Consider the following 16,081-nt stretch of genomic DNA (forward strand, 5'->3'; position numbering starts at 1 on the left):
GAGTGCATGCAACCCAAGGCAATACGCAAGCAACGATACTGGATTCTCTCCAGTTTGATGAAGTGTATGTTCGCAGCGGAGCGGAAACAGAAACACCCGTATTCCATCACGGACAATAAAATATATTTACTTGAGACTGAAAACATAGAGTATATTATTATTGCTCTATTTTTACATTTCTTACATAAAAGATAATTATAAAAGAAATGTATAGAATCCGCTCAAACTTTCAAGATTTCTTCCAAGGTTCGGAGGGCCGAGTCTTATATACCAATCGACTCAGCTCGACGATTTGGGACAATGCCTGTGTGTATGTAATGAAAAAAACTCTCATTCGTGTTTGCTAGCAATGGCTGAACCGATCTTATACAAACCAATTTCAAATGAAAGGCCTAACACAGGCCAGACAGAACGTTGTTAATTTGTTTTTGATTCTGATGTTTAGTTTCTAAGATATGGATGTTTAAATGTCTAAATATATCACTTTTTGCAGTTTTTGCCTTTCTCAATAGAAAGGTATTGTAATTGCTCTGAAAACAGACGTTTTAACGGAGGCCCGAAGGGCTGAAAGACATATACCATTCAATTCAGTTCGTCGAGTTCGGCAAATGTCTGTGTGTATGTATGTGTTTTTTTTTTTACAATGGAGAAGACCTTTATGTCCTAGCCCAGTACACGTGCTAACGGTAGGGTCCAATCTACCACACGGGGTGCACTGGGGGCGTGTCGGACTCAAATGGTGACCAACCATTAATACCGACTAAACTCCATTGGGCTCCGCCATCATTCCTCCCAGGAACTACCTCTCGGTATTACTTCTGGGGGGATGGCTGTACTGAATGTACTCATTCACTCTCACTCGCGCGATCATACATCCTATATGAGGCTTACTTGGGTGCTCTCTCAATCACACTTTGATTCACTCTCAAACACTCCCACATGAGGCTGACTTTTGTGCTCACCTTTTACGTTCCATGCGAGGCTGACTTGTGTGCTCACCTTACTCATTCCTTGCTAGGCTTACTTTTGTGCTCGCCCTACCCATCCATGTGAGGCTGACTTGGGTGCTCACCCTATCACCTGATTCACTCTCAATCGTGCCACTCTATTGTACCTTTGTCACTCCCTCTGGCATCCCATGTGGGACATTTTTCTTAGGCCCCACTTCTGACATACCATGCGAGGCTGACTTTTGTGCTCACCTTTTTCATTCCTTGCTAGGCTGACTTTTGTGCTAGCCTCTACCAACCTGTGAGGCTGACTTTTATGCTCACCCTTAACATGCAGTGTGAGACTGACTTGGATGCTCACCCTTTCACTCCTCTGCCACGCCATGAGGCATCGATAGCTTAGTTCCAACATACTACGCTACGACCCTCCCGTCTTGGCATGAGGCAGTCCACTTATACGCCTATACACTCACTCTTCTGTCTTGCTTCGGGGTGGCTGGGTTTACCCCTTACGCGGTTGCCATTCGCTGCGCCAACCTACCTCGGCATGAACAGACCATTCACTCTCTTATTTTGCGCTTGGCCTTTTTCGCTCCAACTAACCAATCACTAGTTAGCCGTTCCCGCCGTCTGTTGCTCGGTTCGCCAGATTACCTGTAGCCTACTGGCAATCTGGATGGTAGCAGCCGAGACTGCGTTCCACTTCTCCACCGTTTGACACATCCGCTGAATAAGGGTATCCGGGGTTGTGTCCCAGCCACAGACGTCAAGCATTGCTCTTCTTTCGACGTCGAACCGATGACATACGAACAGTATGTGCTCGGCAGTTTCATCTACACCTGGGCAGTCCGGGCAGACTGGGACCTCCGCGTGTCCGAACCTGTGGAGGTACTGACGGAAACAGCCATGGCCTGACAGGAATTGTGTCAGGTGGAAGTGAACTTCCCCATGGGGTCTTCCCACCCAGCTCGATATGCTAGGTATCAGCCGGTGGGTCCACCTACCTTTCGAGGAGTTGTCCCACTCACGCTGCCATCTGGCGACCGAGGTCACCCTGGTGCGCTCGCGGGCTCCCCTATTTCCACGTAGCTCAAAGCACTCCTCATCTTCCCGAATGACCAGCCCGACTGGCATCATGCTCGCTATCACGCAGGATGCATCGTGTGATACCGTGCGGTAGGCAGATATCACTCCGAGGCACATCACGCGGTAGGTGCTCTCCAGTTTCTGTAGGTAACTGGTTACCCTCAGTGCTCTTGACCATGACGGGCCGCCGTACCTGAGGATAGATACGGCAACGCCTGCCAGTAACCTACGTCTACTGGCGCACACCTTTGAGCTGTTGGACATCATTCTCGATAGTGCCGCAACAGCAGTCGACGCTCTCTTGCACGTATAGTCGACATGGCTGCCGAAGGTCAGCTTGTCGTCTATAATGACTCCGAGAGACTTCAGACTTCGCTGTGAAGTGATCGCGACTTCTCCCACATGGATAACTGCATGTTGTGCCGACTTGCGGTTGTTGACGATAACTACCTCCGTCTTATGATGAGCGAGCTCCAGGCCTCTCGCGCTCATCCATTCCTCCACCGTGCTAATCGCGTGTTCTGCGGTTAGTTCTACCTCAGGAATTGACTCCCCGTAGACCTCCAAGGTTACGTCGTCGGCAAAGCCGACGATCTTGACCCTAGGAGGGAACTTCAGTCTCAGAACCCCGTCATACATGAGGTTCCATAGCACCGGGCCTAGGATCGAGCCCTGCGGGACTCCGGCGGTAATCGGAACCCTTTTCTGACCGGCATCGGTCTCGTATAGCAGTACGCGGTTTTGGAAGTAACTTTCCAGGATCCGGTACAGACCCACCGGTAGGCTAAGCCGGTGTAACGAGAGTGCGATGGCATCCCAGCTTGCGCTGTTGAATGCATTCTTCACGTCAAGTGTCACTAACGCACAGTATCGAATACCTCGCCTTTTTCGTTGGATCGCTATCTCGGCAGTATTTATCACTGAGTTGAGAGCGTCCACTGTGGACTTACCCTTCCGAAAGCCAAACTGGTTGCTTGACAGACCGTCCGTACCTTCCGCGTACGGGGTGAGCCTGTTGAGGATGATCCTCTCAAGCAGTTTGCCAGTCGTGTCTATCAGACAGATTGGTCTGTACGCCGATGGGTCGCCTGGCGGCTTCCCGGGCTTCGGCAACAGCACCAGTTTCTGCCTTTTCCATCTATCGGGGAAACGGCACTCGTTAAGGCATCTCTGCATAGCTAGCCTGAACATGTTCGGGTTCGCTATGATCGCTGCCTTGAGAGCGTTGTTCGGGACTCCATCCGGCCCTGGAGCTTTGTTCATTGCTAGGGATTTAGCCACTGCGAGTAGTTCTTCGTTCGTCACTGGAGCCACCATTTCGACCGTGCCCGCACTGTCTCGTAGTGCAGGTGGCCAGGGGCTTGTGGCTCGAGACGGGAAGAGTACTTCGATAATCGTTGCCAACCGGTCCGGAGACCGTTCTGGGGGTGAGGAGCCCCCTTTGGTCTTGGCCATCACAATCCGGTAGGCGTCACCCCACGGATTCGCGTTGGCACTCTCACACAGGTTGTCGAAACACGCTCTCTTGCTGCTTTTAATAGCCTTGTTAAGGGCTAATTTCGCAGCTCGAAACACTTCACGGCGGTTCTCTCTTGCATCCTCGGTGCGAGCTCTTTGCATCCTACGTCTAGCTCTGAGACAGGCTGACCGTAGAGCTGCAATCTCGGCACTCCACCAGTATACCGGGCATCTACCGTTTCTTGGCAGTGTTTTTCTCGGCATAGTGGCGTCGCACGCGCGTGATAGAACAGCTACCAGCGCATCCCCGCTTAGACTGTCGGTGTTGGCCTCCAGTCCCAGGGCCGCGGTGAAAGCTTCGCTGTCGAAGTGATTGGACTTCCACCCGCGTACCTGACAGGGATCTCCCGCCCTCGGATGCTGCACACCATAGTTGATCTTAAAGCGGATTGCTAGATGATCGCTATGGGTGTAGCCTTCGTCTACCCTCCATTCCATGCCTGGAGTCAGACTCGGGCTGGCAAAGGTCAAATCAATCCACGCCTCCACTCCGTTTCTACGGAATGTACTAGCGGAGCCATCATTAGCTAGCACAGTATCGAGTTTCGCAAACGCTTCCATTAGCGCTTGACCCCTGCTATTTGTACAGCGGCTGCCCCACTCCACTGCCCAAGCGTTGAAGTCTCCCGCTATTACTACCGGTTTCCGGCCCACTAGGTCAGACGAGAGCCTGTCGATCATCTGGTAGAACTGTTCTATTGGCCACCTTGGTGGGGTGTAGCAGCTGCAATAGAACACACCATTGATCTTGGCAATCGCCACACCCTCGGCGGAGGGGTGTATTACCTCTTGAACCGGGAACCTTCCCGTTGTACAGATTGCCACCATTCCAGACCCGTCCGACACCCAATTGCCGTTGCCGGCAGGGATGCTGTACGGGTCTGATAAGAGGGCGACATCTGTCCTCGACTCCGAGACCGACTGCCACAGCAGCTGCTGGGCTGCTGCACAATGGTTAAGATTTAGCTGTGTGACTCTCACGGCTTCTTCTTATTTAACTCGCCGAAGGGACACGAAGGTCCGCCCATAGCATGTTTATGGGCTTGCTTCTTAGCGGTGCAGATAAGGCACTTATATGCCTTAGTGCACCCCCGCTCTTTATGCCCCTCCTCGCCGCATCGACGACATAGCTTGCTCCTGTCTAGACCTTTGCATTCGTAAGCTTTATGGCCGGATTCTAGGCACCGATAGCACCTGTCCACTGAAGGCGGCTGGGGTATACTAATAGGGCATACCGACCAGCCGATCTTCAGCTTCCCTTTCTCGGTTACCTTTTTGGCATCCGAATTCAGTAGCCTGAGGTAGGCTACCTGGGTGCCAGAGGGTCCGTCCCTCAATCGCACAGAGGCCCGCTCGATTGTGACGCCGCATTGCTCCTTGACGGCTGCGACGACGTCTTCTGCGGTCGCGAACTCGTCCAAGTGCTTGCACTGGAGAGTTGTTTCCACACCTAGCGACCTGATTTGGGCGCCCTTACCAAGGACCTCTTGGGCCAAGGTCTTATATACTGCACTTGATTGTGCGCCTCGCTTCAGCACCAGGAGCATCTCTCCCGTATTGGTGCGTCTTACGCTACGCACATCCTGCCCAAGGGCCGAGAGACTTTCGGCCGCCTTCATCGATTTAAGGACATCGGTGTATTTGTCCTTGTCGGTTTTTAACCACAAGGCTTCGCCTCTGTCCTTGGCCTTCCTCGCAGGCCGCGGTACCTCCGGTTTCGGTGCCGGCTTTTTCTTGGTAACCAGCGTCCAGGGGTTTGAGCCCCCCTGCCCCGGTCGTGTCGGGTTGCTGGTACCATCGCTCTCCACAGCGAGGTCACTCTCGCCCTCGCTTACCTCACCCAGGCGGCGTTTGACCTTGACGGTTGCACGCCGAGTGGTGTCGGTTTTGGCACCCTCTCCTGGCGACTTCCTAGGGCGCTTCGCATTCGATGCCGTCTTGCGATTGCCCTTTCCTTTTCCCTTCGAGTGGAACTCGGTCGTCGCTCCGATCGACGTGGCTGCTCCGTAGAAGGTAAAGGCCACTGTCTGTGAACCTCTATTGACCTTCTCTCTTTCCTCCCTATTGGAGGCCACTGTCTGGGTTTCTCTGTCGGGCCTCTCCCGACATTCCACCCTCTCAACATATGCCTGCTGTTCCTGTCTTGCGATACGAACAGCTTTCCGGAGCTCCAGAAGGCTCAACTTCAACTCCTTGGCTATGTTCTGCTTTGCGCTAGCGAAGTCGATTATAGCATCGAGTTGCTTCGCTACTTTGCGCATCGCAGCTATTGGCCCCTCCGATGCATTGGTAGGGGTATTGCCTACCACTGCTGGGGGGTCACTGGTGCTTTCGGGTGCAGCAGTCATCGCTCCACTACTCTCCCCACGGGGGGGAGACCTCGCCAAACCACCTCTTGCGAAGAGGTTTGGCACCTCCGTCTGTTTATTTTTATTTTTATTTGCCTCCATGTATAGTCCCACGAGTAGCGCGAGAAATATATGTCCGCCACGCCAGAGCTCCGCATTAGCGTGGTAAGGGACGCTTACTGTGGGGGTTGCCCAGGTACCCCACAGGCTCCGTTAACGATCGAGCATCTTTTTCACCCCCTCGATCACTCATCCCTCGGCACGGGTCGCTTCACGCCTTGGAATTGGGGTTATGCCCTACCTTGCTTTACGTGGTGATCTCGGCCCGGATCATCACAACCATCTTCCTTTACCAGGGCTTTGGACCTGTAGCTCTGGATCTCAATAGTTCCATGTACGTATGTTATTACAGACATGCTACTATTGGGATCCGTCATTCGCTAGCGGAGTTATGTTGTGTATGTATGTGTGTATGTATGTATGTGTATATGTGCGTCTGTGTGTATGTGACCAAAAATGTCACTCATTTTTCTTAGAGATGGCTGAACCGATTTTGACAAACTTAGTCTCAAATGAAAGGTGCAACGTTCCCATAGGCTGCTATTGAATTTCTAATGGATCCGACTTCCAGTTCCGGAATTACAGGGTGATGAGTACGATCACGTAGGAAATGTCGATTTTAATAAATTCTGCAATGAATGTATAATGGTTAAAATTTTTCCAAAATGTGACCACAACTGCTTCGATTTGTAGTACTAGGTCACTAACATCCATTCAAAGTCTTTTTGGTCACATTGGCCACCATCATCGGTTCCGGAAGCCCCGGCGGAAGTACCCAAATTCAGAATAACATTCACATCGGTTTCTCGGAGATGGCAAGACCGATTCAACCAAACTTAGTCTCAAATGAAAGATGTTGCGTCCCCGTAAATGGCTATTAAATTTTATCCCGAACCGACTTTCGGTTCCGGAGTTACGGGTGCGATCACATAGCAAATTGTGATTCAAACCGATACTCCGATGAAAGCAAAAAGCAAAACCTGTTTTAATCCACCTAGCGATGCAATTGTGCCTTTCTCAATGATGAACACGAGAATGTTTGCGTTGTTTATATTCAAAAAAAGCTTTCAAATGCATATGGTCGGTATTAAGTCAGACTGGACTAAATGACAAAATCTTGATTTCGAGAAAAACGAGTTTGAAGTTTGAATCGCAGCAACCTTTACAATATAATTGGAAATAATTTTTTGCCATAATTCTTGTTTATTGTTACATATTTAAAATCTGTCAAAAGTCGGATGTAGCTGACGAAAAGCTTTATCCAGTTCTATCATTTTCTCATTTTTTTGATGTTTTGCGACTTAGTCCGGTCTGACTTAACACCGACCATATATTACATTTTGTTATTATACATGGCATGACAAATATACAAGAAAAGAAATCATTATTCGAGTTCTAAAATTTTGCAAACGAAAAAACAGCCACGGTAATATTGAACTGAAAAAGGTGCGAAATCGGCAAAGTCTCAAAAAGTCAATTTTTATAAAAAAAAAATTTCGTTATAACATAAAATCTCGACGTTTCATGCATTTTAAGGATGTTTGGCATCAAAAATACGAATTCGATTTCTGAAATTTCATGAGGTCCCCCCTTTGAAAAAAAATTTGAGTTCCGGCTTATATGGGAATAACATATGTGACCGGACGGTTCAGTCTATATTTCCGGAACCATTTAAGCGGTCCGTACGAAATTTTATAGACATCTGTGGGGATAATATAGCTATCATTTGGGACTAAGTTTGTGAAAATCGGCCCAACGGTTTCCGAGAAACTGATATGAGTTTGCTAGTTTTGATAGATGGCCGCTTTTCCCGGGCACTTCCGGAACCGTCTATGGTGGTCAATGTAGTCAACGAAAGTTTGTTTGGCCGTCGGTGACCTAGAACTGCAAATTTAAGTTGTTTGAGACACATTTTAGCGAAATTTTTACCGTTTTACATTTCTTACAAAAGAAATGTATAGGATTCACTCAAACTTTGAAAACTTTTTCCGAGGCCCGGGGGGCCGAGTTTCATATACCAATCGACTCAGCTCGACAAATTGAGACAATGTCTGTATGTGTGTGTGTATGTATGTATGTACAAAATGGCATGTAATTATCTCAGCAATGGCTGAGCGGATCTTAATGAAACTAGTTTCAAATGAAAGGCCTAACGCTCCCATTTGACACTATTATTTTTGTTTTTCGATATGTTGTTTACTTTCTGAGATATGGGTAATTTTGTCAAAACAGGGCTGGTTTGACGCGAATAACATTCGAACAAGCCAACTGTATCAGCTTATGAAAATACCTTTCTAACAAGCTATAGATTGTCAAAATCCGTTCACGAGCGGCGGAGATATTAAACATTTTGTATTTTCATTCTTCGCTTACCAATTTCCACTAACTAAAAATGAGACCGTTCCATACAGAGTATTGCTTTACTGGTTTTTTAGGGTCAAAACTAAACCGATTTTGAATATCCGGGTATGCAAACACATCTGCGTGATTCAAGGATGTTTGGCAAAATTACTGAAAAAATCTTGTTCTACAACTTTGTAGAAGACACCTAATTTCTATCTTTCTCCGTTGAAAAGTTAGTGTTGGCGCCATCTATGCGGTCACAGCTGGAACTAAAGTTTTCTAACCAAAACATAACTCGTATTATGTACTACAATTCTTCCGAACATTCTAGTGAGCTAAATCTAACCATTATTCCATAAAAATGTTTAGTTTGTTAGAACCTAGTATTGATACACTACCATGCACTGCTAGGCCCCATGCAAAACTGACTCAGACATCACTTCGTTATAAGTTTAATAACTTTTCTTGTTCGAGTCGGATCGCTTTGCAGTCTTCAACAAAGTTGTAGATAATAGAATTATCTTCTTAAATTTCACTTTTGGTGATAATCTGATGTATACAGTGCCCCCTAGCGGTGAAAATGTTCGCAAGTGGGTTTTCTCCACGTAAATTGTCGAAAAATCCCATACAAACTTCAAGCACGTTGGTCCGGTAGTTGGACTTGTTCGATTTGGCTCAAATTTGGAGCAGACACTCCTGGTGGGACTAGGAATCGACTCAGGAGTGGGCCGATGGGGGTCATTTTTTTCTGTCACTCTAGTGTGTATATATGTGTGTGTCATTTAAACTCACACAATTTTCTCAGAGATTGCTGAACCGATTTTCGCAAATTTAGTTTCATCTAAAAGGTATAACTCCCATAAGCTGCTATTGAATTTTTAGTTGATCCGTCTTCCGGTTCCGGAGTTACGGGTTGAAGAGTGCGGTAACACAGCAAATTCCCATATAAACTGGTACCATCATGATGTTCAAATGATGTAAAACATATTAAAATTGTTGTAACATTACTCTAGTTTGCGGGTCTGGATCACTAATGATCAATCAAAGCAGCTTTGACCACATTGGCCACCTATGACGGTTCATGACGCCCCGGGGGAACCCGGCAAGTTCCTAAGCTAATATCACACCCATACCCCAACGAATTGTCTACCGATTTTTACAAACGTAAAAATCGACTTTTTAACCGAGGCCTGGAGGGCGGAGTGTCGTACACCATTCGATTCAGTTCGTCGAGATCGGCAAATGTCTGTGTGTGTATGTATGTGTGTGTGTAGATATGTGTGTGTCATTTAAATTCACACAATTTTCTCAGAGATAGCTGAACCGATTTTCGCAATCTTAGTTTCATCTAAAAGGTATAACGCTCCCATAAGTTGCTATTGAATTTTTAGTTGATCCGTCTTCCGGTTCCGGAGTTACGTGTTGAAGAGTGCGGTCACACAGCAAATTCCCATATAAACTGGTACCACCGTGATGTTCAAATGATGTAAAACATATTAAAATGGATGTAACATTACTCTAGTTTGCGGGTCTGGATCACTTATGATCAATCAAAGCAGCTTTGACTACATTGGCCACCTATGACGGTTCATGACGCCCCGGGGGAACCCGGCAAGTTCCTAAGCTAATATCACACCCATACCTCAACGAATTCTCTACCGATTTTTACAAACTTGATTTCAAATGAAAGATACAGTAATACCTTTGACTGCTGCTGAATTTCATTCGGTTCTGTCTCTTGCTTCCGGAGTTACAGGGGTGTTAGTAATGATACACTGGAATTTCCCATATAAATCGGTACAATCGTATTACCTCAGAGACTAAAAACTATTGAAATGATCACCAAATTACTTATAATCGCAGATCTAGATCACTGATTGCCAATCAAACATTCTTTGAATATATTGTCCACTATCGACGATTCCGGAAGTCCAAAATTCCGGGCATATTCCACAATTAAAGTGAAATCGGTTCTTCGGTGATGACTGAACCGATTTTCTCAAACCAAGTCTCAAATGGAAGGCAAAATGTGAAGTTGAGTATTGCGTCGCAACCCCTCCCCCCGCCTTGCCCTTACACCTCCCTCCTTCATCACTCCCCTCTCCTTGGACCACCCTCACCCCGCATGTCCTTCATCCACCCCGTATACCGAAATAAGATGAAGAATTTCTGGCGCATCCTCCACTCCCACTCTACTAACCCCCCATTACCTACACGTTCAAACCCATTCCACCATCATTTCAAAATATAATCACATGAAGATAACATGGAACTCATGCTGATTAAGCTAATTAAATATTATTCTTTAGCCTTTCTCATATAGAAAGGTTATGCAATTGCTCCAAAAACCGACTTTCTAACCGAAGCCCGGAGGGTCGAGTCTCATATAACATTCGACTCAGTTCGCCGAGATCGCAAAATATCTGTGTGTATGTATGTGTGTATGTATGTATGTATGTATGTATGTATGCATGTATGTATGTATGTATGTATGTATGTATGTATGTATGTATGTATGTATGTATGTATGTATGTATGTATGTATGTATGTATGTATGTATGTATGTATGTATGTATGTATGTATGTATGTATGTATGTATGTATGTATGTATGTATGTATGTATGTATGTATGTATGTATGTATGTATGTATGTATGTATGTATGTATGTATGTATGTATGTATGTATGTATGTATGTATGTATGTATGTATGTATGTATGTATGTATGTATGTATGTATGTATGTATGTATGTATGCATGTATGCATGTATGTATGTATGTATGTATGTATGTATGTATGTTTGTATGTATGTATGTATGTATGTATGTATGTATGTATGTATGTATGTATGTATGTATGTATGTATGTATGTATGTATGTATGTATGTATGTATGTATGTATGTATGTATGTATGTTCTTTTTTTTTTGAGAGCAGTAAAAAAATTTTCAGAAAAACCCTGAGTGAGGAAAAATGTACAAAAACCCCATTGTCAGGGAACGGGTTTGGGCTGCCATCACCCGACCCGCTAAAAACCACTGCTCTTGCCCAGAACCTGATTCCTCCCCGGCACTACCTTACGGCATTACTTCGGGGAGGGGTTTTTATGTGCATAGCACGCACTCTAATTCAACTACTTCCTAGTTCGTTTCTTCCGTAGGGTTACAGCCCCACTCCTCTACACACCACCAATTCTCTACCATCCACACAGACTGGCAAGCTCTGCATGGCAGTCGGAAAGCTGGCTGTGAGTCGAGGCTTAGTACTCCTCCCCTACGAGTACAGTCTGAGCGGCAAACTTCTGACTGTCTAATTCACTGAGCCCTGCGGCTCGCTTGTGCCGGTTAGCACCGCAACTCCCTTCTCGCACCATTCAACGCCGTTTACTCTTTGAGCACCAGACTTGTTCGCGAACTACTCGGTCTAGTCCCCGACGATGGACCTAGCCTACTCCGACGGAGAATTCCCCGGCGAGAGAAGTTCTCCCGAAACCGAGCCAACCAACCAGATGTCGAGGTCAGTTCGGCGATTCCGGTGGAGCAGAGCGTCCGGTTCGCTGGTGCCCCGACGACCTGCGACTGGTGGTATTTCGTCGCGGTCTACTCAGTCTAGTCCCCGGCGGTGGATCTAGCTTACGCTGACGGAGAGTTCCCCGGCGAAGGAGGCTCCCCCGGTACCGATTCTTCTTTTGTTTTAGCACCACAATTTCATGAACTCTTTGGCTTCCTCTCGTTCCGTTTCGCCCGATCTACTCGATCTAGTCCCCGGCGGTGGATCTAGCCTACTCAACGGGCCATACAGTAGGTGCTGAGGTCTATCCGGCGATTCCGGTTGGAGCGTAACTTCCGGTTCACCGGCGCCCCAACGACCCACTGCTAGCTCTGCGACGCGGTTTACTCGGTCCAATCCCCGGCGGTGGATATAGCCTACTCACGAGCTACCCGGAAGGATGTCGAGGTCGGTTCAGCGATTCCGGTGAAGCTTGACGTCCGGTTCCCAGGCGCCCCGACGACCCAACTCGGTGCTACATCACGCACTACTCAACTGGTCCCCGGCGGTGGACCTAGTCTACACAGTTGGAGAGTTCCCCGGCGGCGGAATTTCTCTCGAAACCCGATTTGCGGTTTCTTGTTGGTCTCTACGCCACTTCCTCTGTAACTCGGAGAGTATGCTCGAGACCACTCTGTTGACAGCGTCCCAGGTATGTTCGTCACGGCACATCTCTTCGACGATATTGTCCGCTGTCATACCAGGTATACCCCTACGAACTTCTTCGAATCTAGGGCATTCGAAGACCACGTGTTCCGGTGTCTCCTGCACGGTCGCACAACCCGGGCAAAGGGGTGACGAAGCATGTCCAAACCGATGCAAGTACTTCCGGAAGCATCCGTGCCCGGACAAAAACTGCGTCAAATGGAAGTTCACCTCTCCATGCTTCCTATGTACCCAGGCCGATAAATTTGGGATGAGTCGGTGGGTCCACCTTCCTTTCTCCGCGTTGTCCCACTCCTGTTGCCATTTAGCCAACGAGTCCGCTCGAACCTGTCTCCTAGCGTTACGTGCATTTCTCCGCTGATAGCATTCCACGTCCTCCGCCAGGGTAGTGCAGATGGGGATCATCCTGGCGATAACGCATACTGCCTCCGACGATATTGTTCTGTAGGCACTCGCGACTCGTACGGCCATCAGTCGGAATGTCCTGTTTAGCTTTTCACGGTTCCGCTTGGTTTTCAGCGCAGCACTCCAGGCAGGAACCCCATATCGGAGTATCGATGACGAAACAGTAGATAGCAGACGTCTCGTGCTGCTTCTCGGACCGCCGACGTTTGGCATGATTCTCGCTATTGCGTTCGTTGCCTTCGCCGACTTTCCACAGGCGTAATCAACGTGGTTGTTGAAGCTCAACCGGTCGTCGATTATAACTCCCAATTGCTTCAATGCACGTTTCGATGCAATCACGTGCCCTCCGACGTCGATCTGCATCCGTTGGACCGATCTGCAGTTACTGACCAACAACACCTCCGTCTTGTGGCGAGCTATTTGCAGCTTAACCCCGTTCATCCAGCTCTCGATCGCGTCTATTGTCTCCGTCACCGACACCTCCACTTCTTCAAGTGTCTCACCCATCACCGTTAGTGACACGTCGTCCGCGAAACCTACGATTTTCACTTTCCTAGGCAGCTGCAGCGTTAACACCCCATCGTACATCCCGTTCCAAAGGGTTGGACCGAGAATGGAGCCCTGAGGAACGCCCGCTGTGACACGCAATGACTTCTGTCCTTCGCTCGTCTCGTACAGTAGCACTCTGCTCTGAAAGTAGCTCTTCAGGATCTGGCACAGATAGTCGGGAACCCTCATTCTATGCAGCGCTGCAGCGATGGCTTCCCAGCTGGCACTGTTGAACGCGTTCTTCACATCTATCGTGACCACAGCGCAGTATCGATCTCCTCTTCGCTTCTGTTTAGATGACTTCTCGGCACTCTCGAGCACTATCCGAATTGCATCCACTGTCGATGCTCCTTTGCGGAAACCAAACTGCATCTTGGACAGTCCGCGCTCACCTTCCGTGAATTTCGTCAACCTGTTAAGAATGATCCTTTCCAGGAGTTTTCCGAGTGTATCCAGCAGGCATATGGGTCTGTACGAGGTCGGGTCGCCAGGTGGCTTCCCTGGCTTCGGCAGCAACACCAGCTTCTGGACCTTCCACATTTCGGGGAAGTTGCCTTCATTTAGGCACTTCTGCATCACTATCCTGAACATGTCCGGATATGCCAGGATCGCAGCTTTCAGTACCACGTTTGGTATTCCATCCGGACCAGGGGCTTTCTTTGGTTTTAGGCGCTTCGATGCTTCTACTAGCTCGTCGTTAGTCACTTGCCGATCCATGTTTGTTCCTTCTTCCTCGCCGTGCGGTGACGGTGGCCATATAGTTGGATCGTGCTTCGGGAAAAGACCCTCGACGATTATCTTCAGCTTGCTCGGACACATTTCGACTGGCGTCGTTGGACCCTTCATTTTCGCCATCACGACTCGGTATGCGTCACCCCAGGGATTGGCGTCTACTTCTCGGCATAGCTCCTTGTGGCACTCTGACTTGCTAAGTCTGATCTCCCGTTTTAGAGCGGCCCTAGCTTCCCGAAACGATGCCTTATGCTCTTCTCTATCTGGTTCCGACCTTGCTCTTTGGGCCCGCCTTCTGGCTCTGAGACAAGCAGCGCGTAACGTACTAAGCGTCTCGTTCCACCAGTAAGCTGGACGCCGTTTGTTGCGTGGTTCCAGTTTTCGCGGCATTGTGGCGTCACAAGCCGCCACAATCCTTCTTGTTAGGTCAGCCGCATCCACGTTCTCGGTCCCGCCGTTCGGCCGAAGTGCCTCAACAAAGAGGTCTTTGTTGAAGGCTTTCGTCTTCCACTTTCGTTCGCCGGTCACCCTTCTCTGTACTGCCGCGGGGTTCCGTTGGCCGATACGGTAGCGAATCTCCTGGTGGTCACTATGCGTATACGTTTCGCATACTCTCCAATTCATGTTCGCCGTCAATGAGGGACTACAGAATGTGACGTCTATGATGGACTCCCTCCCGTCTCTCCGAAATGTACTAACAGAGCCTTCATTGCACAATCGTACGTCTAACTTCGCTAGAGCTTCCTGCAGGATACACCCTCTTGTGTTGGTTACTCTACTGCCTCATTCCACAGCCCAGGCGTTGAAGTCACCACCAATGACTACCGGCTTCCGATCGATCAACTGCTCGGTTAACTGCTCCAGCATTAGGCTGAACTGCTCTACTGTCCACCTTGGGGGAGCGTAACAGCTACATACGAAGATGCCGTTGATTTTGGCTATCACGAAACCCTCATAGGAACGTTCTACCACTTCTTGGATAGGGAATCTTCCCATTACTTGTATCGCTGCGGTTCCTGATCTATCCGCCACCCAGTTACCGTTATTAGGGGGGACTTGATAAGGCTCTGCGATCAAAGCGACATCGCACATAGTTTCTGTCGTAGACTGCCACAACAGTTGCTGTGCGGTATCACAGTGATTCAGGTTTATCTGGGTCATCTCCATCACCGTTGGCCTGCAGTCGCCTTCTTGTACGCTGGGCATTTAAAGCCACCCGTCTGATGGTCGTTCCCTTCCGCTGGGGTGCAAAGCAAGCACTTCGGCCTCTGCGTGCAGTCTCTCGCAAGATGGCCCGTCTCTCCGCATTTCCAGCACATCCCGGATCTGTCCGGGCCTTTGCAAGCCCCTGCTAAATGTCCAAAGCCTAAACATTTGAAGCATTTCTCTGCTTGTTTGTTTACTCGTGGGGCGGCTCTCAGTAGGCATCTCGACCATCCAACTGTAACCTTACCTACCTCCAGTGCCTTGTCTGCAGCGGTTACCGGTAAACGTATCATCGCTATCTGCGTTCCTCCGTATCCCTTCCTTAGCCGGATCGTCATGTGCACCTCGCCCAGTTTGCACTGCTGCTTCATAGCACCTCTCAGCTCGTCTTCCGTCGTTATTTCGTCGAGGTCTTTGCACACGATTACCATCTCCGGGCTTAAGGCTTTAACTTCTGCCTTTCCGCCCATTGATTTAGTTATAGTCTCCTGCAAGGCAGAGCTACTAGTCGTAGTATTCTTCTTAAGCTCGAGGAGCATCTCATTTTTTTGGGTACGCCTGACTCTTAACACGTTTTCCCCCAAATCTTTCAGCTCCGGGTCCTCTCTGACCTTTTTGAGCAGTGCTGCGTACGTAGTCTCGTCATTTGCTTTGACGAGCACGGCTT

Source organism: Topomyia yanbarensis, chromosome 2, assembly GCF_030247195.1.
Source record: "Topomyia yanbarensis strain Yona2022 chromosome 2, ASM3024719v1, whole genome shotgun sequence".
In the NCBI taxonomy this organism is placed as follows: domain Eukaryota; kingdom Metazoa; phylum Arthropoda; class Insecta; order Diptera; family Culicidae; genus Topomyia; species Topomyia yanbarensis.